Genomic DNA, 10,858 nt, shown 5'->3' with positions numbered 1-10,858 from the left:
TTATATTATTATATGTGTTTAGGCTGCTTGTCTAGGTTATATTATATTATAATATATTATATTATATCTATCTATATTATATTTTTATATGTGTTTAAGCTTGTTGTTTAGGTTATATTATATCTATCTATCTCAGCTCTCTCTCACTCTCGTTCTCCTCTACTCTATCTACTCTCTGAAACTATCTCCTCTTTCTCTCATCTCTTCACTCGCTCATCCCGCCGCTGAAACTATCTTCTCGCTCTCATCTTGCAGCTGATCGCACTATCCACCTCCACCGTGAATTCGTGATGTCTTCGACGCCTTCATCTTTTACTCCATCAAGCTCTAGATCTAGAATATCTAAAGATCGTCGGCAACTTCTCCATTGCTACCTCTGTTTCTCTCAGTTCTGAACACTCTTAGAGAAGGTGAAGGCGAAGCAAATCGATCCGAGATATCTACCGCCACTATTTGATGTCTCTCTCTCTCTAGATCTGAGTTTTGTATTTGTTGTGCTGATGTTGTTGATCTCTGTTTGTTGTTGATGTTGATGATGATCAGATTGTAGTTATAGTTGTTTTTGATAATATTGATTAGTTATTGATGTCGATTCGATGATCTGCTTTTTTCTTTTTCTTTTTTTTTTTGGGTCGGGAATTTTCGGGGTCAGGGAAACCCGATCCCCGATAGGGGCGGGGGTGGAGATGGTGATAGATTCCCCGTCGAGGATTGGGGGCGGGGCCGGGAGAATTTTCTCCATCGAGGATCGGGGACGGGGAGTATGATCCCCGGGCCTGGCCCGGCCCGTTGCCATTCCTAATGGTGAGCCATCTTTACAATTTTTTCACATAAAAATGAATTTGATTTTTAAAAGGTGAATTTCAATTTAATATAAATTTTTAAAAGAAAACACATATGAGTGATAAATTTTGTATACATTAATAATTAAAGTTATTTATTTATTTATTTTTTTGATAAGACCACTATAAGTAATTTATCTTTTTTTAAACCCAAAAAAAAAATATTTAAATTGAGTCGAGCCCTAATCACACTGTTAATTTGAGAGTGACCAAGTCATCACACAAGACTATTGCACTCTGCTTTTTTCTTTTTTTTGGGAAAATTAATGTTAAGTTTAAAAAGGTTTTGAAAATAGAAATGGTTATGATGTTTCCTAAAAATGTTAATAAGAAAAATTATCAAATGAGATTAATATCCATAAATAATTTAAAAGTAATGATATTCAATCTCCATTTTTAATCTCACATATTTCCCCCTAATAAATTTAAATAATAATAATAATAATAATAATAATAATAATAGGGAGTTTTTTTTTAATAAATCCCTTTTTAAGAATTTTATTCCATCAAACTCAGATTTTTTTTTACTATTCCATTAAGTCTTATTTGAGATAAGAAAACTAAAACGCCCTAAATCTTTCCTTCTCCCATTAATGGTGATATTTAATGTTGATTGTCATTATATCTTCACTAAAAAAAAAGGGATTTGGGGTGGCTGTTCTGCAGCCCGCACAGCAGCCACTGTTGTGCAGCGAAATGGGCTCATTTTAAGACCCATTTCGATAATCTGAACCGTCACATTTTAGAATACATTATGTAGAACATGTTTGCAAAAAATCAAATTAATCGGATATCGTTTACCCATTCATCTACTCACATTTGTATCTACAAAAATAAATAATAATTGTGATTTAAAGTTTAAAATGAATATAAATGTGACTAGATGAATATGTAAACGATATCCGATTAACTTATTTTTTGCAAGCATATTCTGCGTAATGTATTCTAAAATGTGAACAGTTCAGATTATCGAAATGAGCTCTGAAATGGGCCCATTTCGCTGCACAACAGCCACCCCAAATTCAAAAAAATGCATTAATCACACACCACTATTTAATGTTGATATATATTACACACAAAAAATTAAACATGATTCTCTATTGATATTGTCATTATGTTTTGGTAGTTCTCATGCATCATTGATTGTCATTATGTTTTAGTAATTCCTATGCATCAAAATGTTGATTGTGCATGATGACGTGAATGTTCACATTAGATAACGTGAATGTGAACGTGAACGTGAACATTTACATCAGATGACGTTGTGATAAAGGTGATGTTAAGGTTCACATCAACATTGTATTAAATTACACAACCACAAGTCTCAACTTTTATTTGAATATAAACATGACGTGAATGTTTATACTAAAACATATAAATGTGAATGTTCACATGAATTCTGTAATATAGATATTAACATTATGAACATTAACATTTATATTCACATTCATATGTTTTAATGTGAACATTCACGTCATCTGATATGAACATTCACAATCACGTCATCTGATGTGGACATTCACGTCATCACGTACAGTCAATATTTGGATGTATGGGAACTATCAAAACATAATGATAATTAATAAAGAACCATGTTTAATTTTTGAGAAATGCTATGTATTCCAAATATTCTACCAAACCTCTCATATGGAGTGGGACTCACACAAATCCACATATGTGTGAGTCCCACACCCATGTGAGAGATTTGGTAGAATATTTGGGGTCCCTAGAATCACTCTTAATTTTTTGTGTATAATGTATATCAACATTAAATAGTGGTGTATAATTAATGCATATCAACATTAAATATAAGGGTATAAGAGTCTAAGAAAATAGTGTAAATCAAGAAAAATGACCTTATGGAATAAATGTATAAATATATGGGACTAAGTGGGTTATAAATTTCCTTCATGGACTTCTTGGGCTAAAACACTCTTAAATAAGATTTATCAATAAAAACCCCATAATAATAATAATAAGAAAAAGAAGAAAAATGCTTGAGGCTCTTCTCTTTTGAAGACCCCCACAAACCCCTTTGGATTTCTACCATTGATGTATGTATGAGACCCACTTATGTATGTGTAGGGTCCACACCATCAATGATGAAGATCCAAAGGGGATTGTGGGGGTCTCCAAAAAATGAGTGTCTCAATCATTGTTAAAATAATAATATGTGTGAAGCTTAAATTTTCTAAATAATGTTTGCTAATTAATAAATTAGATTAGCATAATAAGGCATTTGGTGCTTCTTCATAAACTTAAACCACAAACCTCCTCCAAAACTTAAAGGTTCAATCACTTGAGTCACGCTCAAGTTAATCTATCAATCCTTATAAACATAACGAATTTTAATAAGTAAAATGCAATGTAGACAGTGGGCTCTCCCTTTTCTAACTAGATTGGCCCATAAAAGGGTTTAATCTCCTTTGAGGGCATGCTTTATGCACAAGCATGAAATATTCGTTGCAAGTATAATCATAGAGTATTAGGAATCTGTTTCTTAAATGATAACACTTGAGATGGGAGATTTGCACCGGACAGTACGGCCGAGCTACGGTAACGCGGGTGTGGCAAACCTCACGGTGCCGAGCTATCTTCTCAATTGGCGTGGCCCTCCGGCCTGTCGTACACGGCCGAGGTAGGTTGGCCGACTAGGCATGGTCTAAGGCCTGACTGAGCTGTGATTGTTAGACGTTCGGCGATATGCGCGCGTTAGCACGGCACAATCGAGCAAATGACAGTCCGGAATGAGTTTAGGCCGAGAAGAGGACCAGCACGCTTCACTTTCAGTTAACCCGGAGAGTTTGGACCAGGATGGTGGTCGGCGTGCGCCCGACCGGATAGCTCGGAAGCTCGGTCGTGTTTTCTGTGGTTGTGATTTTCTCCAAGGAATAGGCCGGTTTTGGTATGCCGGTCAGGTGTGCCACTTGGGCCAATGGCATGAAAGAGAGGAAATCTGCTCCAAGCACGCGTCAATACCGTTTGGCAGTTTTGCATGTACTAGATGGAGGATTTGGCCTTTACACGCGTAAAGTGGTGGGAGGCGAGCACTGCCACCTGTCTAGGGAAGGACAACAGAGGTAGTGCGTGCACAATCCTGAGGCTGCATGGCTAGCCTAGAAAAAGGAAGGGAAGATGAACGTTAGAGGTAAACAATTGATGCTATTTGAAACACACACTCTCTCTCTAACAGCCTTCTTCTTCCTCAAGTGATTTGACTTGATCGTCGGAGGGTCTATCCGGCAACCCACAGCCGGGCAGCTCACCGTTTCTGTGTTGCTAGGTTAGATGCCGTCACGTGAAGCTTGAATCCAAGGAGTATGGAAAGCAGAGGATATTTCGCCCCCGTACAACACTCATCCTTTAATATCTCAATCACTGTAAACCAAGTGAAATGATGCAACTCTTAAGTTGACACTAAAAATATCATTCCAGTTGGGCAAGGACTGAGCAACTGTACTACTTGAACCCTGTTGGTATTCAAGATTGCTGGACAACATGTAATACTACGCTAAAGCTGCGCGGCGCATTACCACACCAAAGAATGTAAGCCACGAGTCTTAGCACGGTCAGCTAATTTGGTTAACATCGCACACCCAATTCTGTCTAGTCATGATCCGCTGACCGTTTGCTCGGTCTTCTAAGGATAACTTGGTTTTTAACTCATTTCAACTTAGAATGACATGAAGAGTAAACCAAAACTATTTAGCTCGGCCCAAGCCTAAGGCCCATGCAAACTTAGCTCAGCCTATTTGCATAGCGCAAATTACTCTCTCATTTCACAGCCACTTATTTGTCCTGACCAAATAATAGTATATATCTCTTAGCGATTCTTTTCTCTGTGAATCACCTATTTCCCACCATCCCATTTGATCAATCTTGTAAGATCTATTAATTAAAGGAATCAATGTTAAGTCCTCTCAAGCGGCGAGGTATCTAGTCTCATTCTCTTACTCCAAATGAACTGCGTTAGCTAAAGTACTAGAATTGATAAGAAAATAATAGAATTTATTAAATAATCAAACCTTGAATAATTTAAGCTTCATTTGGTAACTTAAAATTTTAGCAAAAAAATCATTATAAGTTATCACACCACTCTTCCTATTTTTCTATATATCTTTTCGTAAAAAGACAAAAAATTACTAAAATAACTTGTTTCTAAATCTAACAAAATGAGTGATTTGTAAAACAGAATAGAAGAGAGTGGCATTAATAGATTGTCAGTGTGACATTCTTGTATATAATTTTTTTATGAACGTCAATTATTGAAGCAAACTAAGGCCAGGTTTGGCAAGTCTAAAATAATCTAAAAAGTCAAAAAGTTACACAAAAAACAAAAAAATCATTACTATTCACAAATAAAAAATATTAAAAAAATGTTTTATATATTTTTGTAATTCAAAAGTTTGATGGATATTGTCAGCCGTACTTGTGAAGTAGGAAGGCCATTATGCACTTTTTGGGCCAAAAAAAAAAATTACATATGTAAAGCTACAAAGTTTGATTCAAACATTGGGCCCTTGGGGGCTCACTAAGGGTTCTGTTTTGATAATCCGAACCGTTTAATATGTAGAACTCGTCGAGTAATATATGTCTGTAAAAAATTACATTGATCGGATATCGTTAACTATATGATCAAATCAATTTTGTATAAACAAAACATATGGTCTGATAGTTAACTGTTGAAAAAAACTAATCCGATCATATAGCTATCAATATCCGATCAACATGATTTTTTATAGTCATATAATACTCGATGAATTGTACATATTGAACGGTTCAAATTATTAAAATGGGACCCATAGTGACCCCCATGGACCGACCATTACTGTCCAAACACTTTGCCCCGAAGAAGATAATTATTTTCTGTGTAAGACATGCTGGGACAGCAGGGCAGCCTTACAACCACTCAACTTTCTTTCATAATACACTTTATTTATACAATTTTTTATTACACATTTTTTCGTAAAAAGACAAAAAGTTAACACAAACATTCATCTTTTTTTTCTCAATTTTTTAGTTTAAAAAGTCAAAAAGTGCATTTATTTAGGACACTCCAAACAACGGCTAAGAAAGTTAAAAAGATTAGAGACAGAAAAAAGAAAAAAAAAAGAAAAAAAGAAGAGTCCTATGTAAGAAAATACTGAAACTTAAGTGACCTAAAATGTAATTTACTTAAAATATTATTGAACTCATAATCCTGATTTCGCGTAACCGCAAGCAATTGTGCAATAAGCCCTTCTCTCCTCCCTATTTCCTCCAAACCGCGAGAGAGAGAGAGAGAGAGAGAGAGAGAGAGAGAAATGGGTGGAGCTCAGGTGATGAACAGAATCCCACGCATCAAGTTTCCGCAGAGACATTCAAAACCCTCTGGTTCGTACTCTCTCTTTCTCAAACAGTTATGTGTATACGAATTTAAGCGATTGAAGAAGAGTGTAAATGCTATGTTGTTGTGAAGATTATGTTTTTCTTTATCTATGTGAGCTCATTGGTTATGATTCAATTGATAAGAACACCAGAAGCAGACTCTTTTATTTTTCTTTTGTTCATTGTTAAATCTTTAAGGCCATGTTTGTTTGGGTGGACATGAACTTGTGATTGAACTAATAGTCTAATAAAATTATTAATCCGATATTTAGTTAAACAATTGAAGTACGGACTAATTATTTTAAACTTGACTATTAGTTAAGATAGGATACATAATCCAATGGATTCGTAATCCTAGGACTATTAGTCATGAGAATGCTAATTCAGTCCGCCCAAACAAATATGGCCTAATTGAATTGTGAATCAAAATTACAAATTGGCAAAATTATGTGCAGACTATAAAAATTGATGTTAGACAAGTGATTGCATTGTCTAATTGGCTAAACATTGTCTTCATATTAGAAGATTGTGAGTCCAAATCCCACTAATTATAAAAATTTTAAAAACCAAAATATGTTCACTCTTGGCATTCAAAAAATGAACTTAGGAACCCTGAATAGAGTAGAATGAGAAGAAATAATGAGTTTGAACACTTTATCTCAAATCTAAAACATTTTGAATGGTGTGCACGCATTTCTTTAGAAAATGTTTTTTTAAAAAAAATATTTTGGTATTATTGTTGGGCGTGACTTACCTGGCTCATATTATATTGGATCATGTTTATTTTATCAAAATAACCGTAAATATTTTGTGGGTGCTGTTATTTTAGCCTCAAAAATTATTAGAAGATGCATTTTGAATTCTTTTATTTGTTTTTCTCAATAAAGTTAAGAACATGCCATGCTTGATTTGATCACCAAAAGAATAATGAATCATGCATACATATTATTTCTTCATACTAAACACTTAGAAGTCATATTCTGGCGTTTTCCCAAAAACCATGTTTTATAATTCAAACAATTTCAAGAATAGTCTAAATCGGAAAATGTGAATCAATTGTGAATTATGCAATTCACTAACAATTCTATCACAAATTAGATTCACCCATTGATTCACATTGATTTATATATGTATCTCAGAAAACTATGATTAGAACATAGATAGGTGCTGTTCAGAAAAATACATGGATCTTTTAAATATTAGAACTTTTATGTGCACTGATCGACACCTCTAGTGGCTATAGAGAGTTGAAGAGACAAAGTAGAAGACCAATCTTGGTGCTAGTTTGATATATATATATATATATAGAAGTAGATGTTTATCAAGCAGTATGCATTGAGAATCAGTTCAGTTGGAGAATAAAGTTAGCAATGTGAATACCATACAGCAAATTCATGATTTGTTATTTATGTGGACTTTTTATCATGTGTGTGTTTGTTTCCTAATGCTACCCAAGTATTTAAGGTAATTACTCTGCAGGTTCAACATCCCAACATCAAGAAAAAAATACGGCTGGTAATTCTAATCAGACTTTGTTTTCGAGGTCTTCCCCATCTAATGTGACTGGGGGGGGGGGGGGGGGAAAGCTTCTCTGCAGCCCAAACGAACACCATTCTCTCAAGAGGAGATTGATGCTATTTTGGTATGTGAGACCTCCTCGTTGTGTTATTCTGGAATTTCAAACATTTAATAGTCTAAAATTCACTTTTGTTATTTGTTCATTTGTGTTATCTTAAGCATAATCCTGTGCTTAAGTTGTTGACTATAAATCAATATTGAACTGAATAAAAAAAACAAATGAAAGTTGGACTATACGAAATGAAACATGGTCAATTCATTTAGAGTCTGTTGGGCCACATTTATGTTTTATGTTTCCTGTATTTGCAACTTTTTTAAAATCCTTCTTGTCTGTCTCTTACATCCATTTGGTCTTCAAAAGTTGCATGCATAAAACATGAGTAAAGTATGTTTGTCTTCAATCCCCACCTCTCTGTCTCAACCAAAACAACAAAAAAATTGCTATGTTTGCCATTTAAGGTGAAACCCACAAAGGATTCTGATTTTGCTATGCATGAGCAACTTTTAATTGGCCACTTTGCTTGGTTCCCATTTTTTAAAAACAGTTTTCAAAAAATTCTACACTCTTATTTTCCGTGTTTTTTTGTTTTTACTGAATTTTTTAAATATTTTATGCAATTTTTTTTTACTTTTTAGACACACCTAACATAAATACACCTAAAAAGTAAAAAAATTGTAAAAAAAATCTTTTAAAAATTCACTAAATACCAAAAATACAAAAAAAATATAAGAATTTAGTACATTTTTTGTATTTTTATGTATTTCTTAATTTTTTAAAATATTTTTTCACAATTTTTTTACTTTTTAGACACATCTAAGGAAGGTGCATCTAAAAAAGTAAAAAAAATGTTTAAAATTTTAAAAATATTCACCAAAAACAAAAAAATACGAAAATAAAAAAACTCAGTTTTAAAAAATTTTAATCCAGAAAACTCAAACCAAACACAGTGATTATTATTATTATTTGGAGGAATAGATACTGTGGTTAAAGTGAAACTTCAGTTCTCATGTTCTCTCTATGGCATGTAAATTTCATAATATTCTTTTTTATATAGCATTGCTTCAAAATAATCTGTTGATTGAATTATTTATCTGTTTATTTGTTTTTTGGCAGTTGGGTGGCTGTTTCTGATTCTTACATGGGGCCGTGTGGTGGGAGTTCATTGTTTGACAGTTTTTTTGGCTTTCATCTCTCATTTTTCATGTTTTTTTTGTCTCTCCAAATAGCAGAAGTCCACTTCCTACATAAATTTTGTTCTAAAAGGAGAGGAATTTTGAAGTCATGCATTTGATTTGTCTTCCTCAAGATACGTATTGTGGTTGAAGACAGTTTTGATAAAAATCCAATTATACAGATTTGTTTTAACAATTGGGGAACTTTTATAGATCGGTTACTTTAAATACAGCAATGCTACAGACCCCCAGTGGGGGTGACCCCCCAGTGGCACGTCTCGGCTTGGGGTTGGCTGAAAACTTAAAAAAAAAAAAAAAAAAAAAAAAAAAAAAAAAAAAAAAAAAAAAAAAATTGTGTTTTTGACCAATGAGAAGGGACCCCAGCACCCCCACTGGGGTCCGAAGCTTTATTCCTTTAAATATTTACTTGTTCTTTTCTTCTTTTTTTTTTTTTTTTTGGGGGTGGGGGGGGGGGGGGTTAATAAGAATTTGCAGATTGGCGTGATTTTGCAGGGAATGGAGAGATCTAAGTTTAAATTGCCTAAAAGATTGGTAAATTTTATCTCAGGGAGTACTTATTCCATGGTCGGAGACATCACATTATTATTTTTTCTGGTTATTTATAATTAATTACTTTGAATAAAATAAGATTTGACATCTCTACTTATTCACCATTTTTTCTAATAAAATGAGTTGTTGTAAGTAGATAAAATTCGCTTAGATGACTGATTCGCGAGTGGGTTGCAAGATGATGTGTTGGTCTTAGAGTCTCAAATAATTTTTTATATTTTTAATTTTATCTACAGTGGTTTTTTTTTCTTTCTTATATGTGATCTGAAATTGAATGGTGGTGACATTTTGGACTTTGGAATGAGTTTGATGCTGCTAATGGGCTGTGGGCCTGTGGCCCAGATCAGATAGCTGTTTGGATTTCAGTGATTTGATATTTGCAAGCTACTTCATTTTCCGGCATTTTTTCCTCTTTAAATCATTTCCAGCAAATTTCCATAATTATATAAGGCAAAACTAATTTATAATCCAAATCATTTTTGGTTGGCCTTAAATCGATGCCTTTGAAGAAAGAAAAAATTCAAAAATATAAAAAGAGGAAAATTATCAAGTTCATAATTAAGGAGTTATGAGAAAGTATTTAACTTCAAATTTCTTGGTTAAGAAAAATCTGTTATTAACCTTTTTTTGTTAAAAAAAAAAAAATTCAATCTATCATTATTTAGAATATTTTATAAATTATAAAAAATGTTAATGACTATTTTCACAAACTTTGAAAATCATTTGAAATAATTTTTTAAGTGAGTTTATTAGAATAATGTCCCAAATAAATTATAAATTTCATTTTTTGATAAAAAATTATTCAAATTTTGAAATTAAAATAAAAAATCAATAAATTTGTTGTTATAGCGTTAAACTAATAGTTGACTTGTCACGATCTAAATCTATCCCTATAGATTTAGTGTCGTAACCGGTCAGTAATCCTGAGATTACTGAAATCATCTAACCTGAATATCATATAACATAAGGGGCTGCAGAAGTAAATATATAAAATACAATGTCCATTAAGCTGTGTAGACATACACGAGACAGATGATTTAAACTTTATATATAAAATATATATAACATCATATCCACATAAGTTATGCAACAGCATACAAGTATTATCAAAAGGGACTTAGCCCAGTGTATGGATAAACAAAAAAAAAAAAAAAAAAAAAAAAAATCCTTAACGTGATTCACAGAACTTGACTTCTTCAAACGAGAACCTCTTTAAGAAGCACAGTGGCTAGCTGACCCAAAACTCTCCAGGCAGCAGTTTAGGCTTGGTCACGGGCTTGCTCACCTACATACATAATATAAATAGTCAGCGAAAACCCAGTAAATAA

The 10,858-nt window shown here is 33.3% G+C and overlaps 1 long non-coding RNA gene across 1 annotated transcript; it reads left to right on the top strand.

The window, feature by feature from the left end:
• The first annotated feature begins 5,989 nt into the window (after nt 1-5,989).
• On the top strand, nt 5,990-9,151 carry LOC114283642 (uncharacterized). Its single transcript, XR_014345159.1, has 3 exons — nt 5,990-6,215; nt 7,689-7,851; nt 8,902-9,151. It is a non-coding gene; the product is annotated as an uncharacterized LOC114283642 (long non-coding RNA).
• The last annotated feature ends 1,707 nt before the right edge of the window (nt 9,152-10,858 follow it).

The sequence above is a fragment of the Camellia sinensis genome, chromosome 11 (assembly GCF_055761805.1).
Source record: "Camellia sinensis isolate YWXY chromosome 11, ASM5576180v1, whole genome shotgun sequence".
Classification (NCBI taxonomy): Eukaryota; Viridiplantae; Streptophyta; class Magnoliopsida; order Ericales; family Theaceae; genus Camellia; species Camellia sinensis.
Note: the sequence above shows the minus strand (reverse complement) of the source record. Positions and strands in the feature narration are given on the sequence as shown.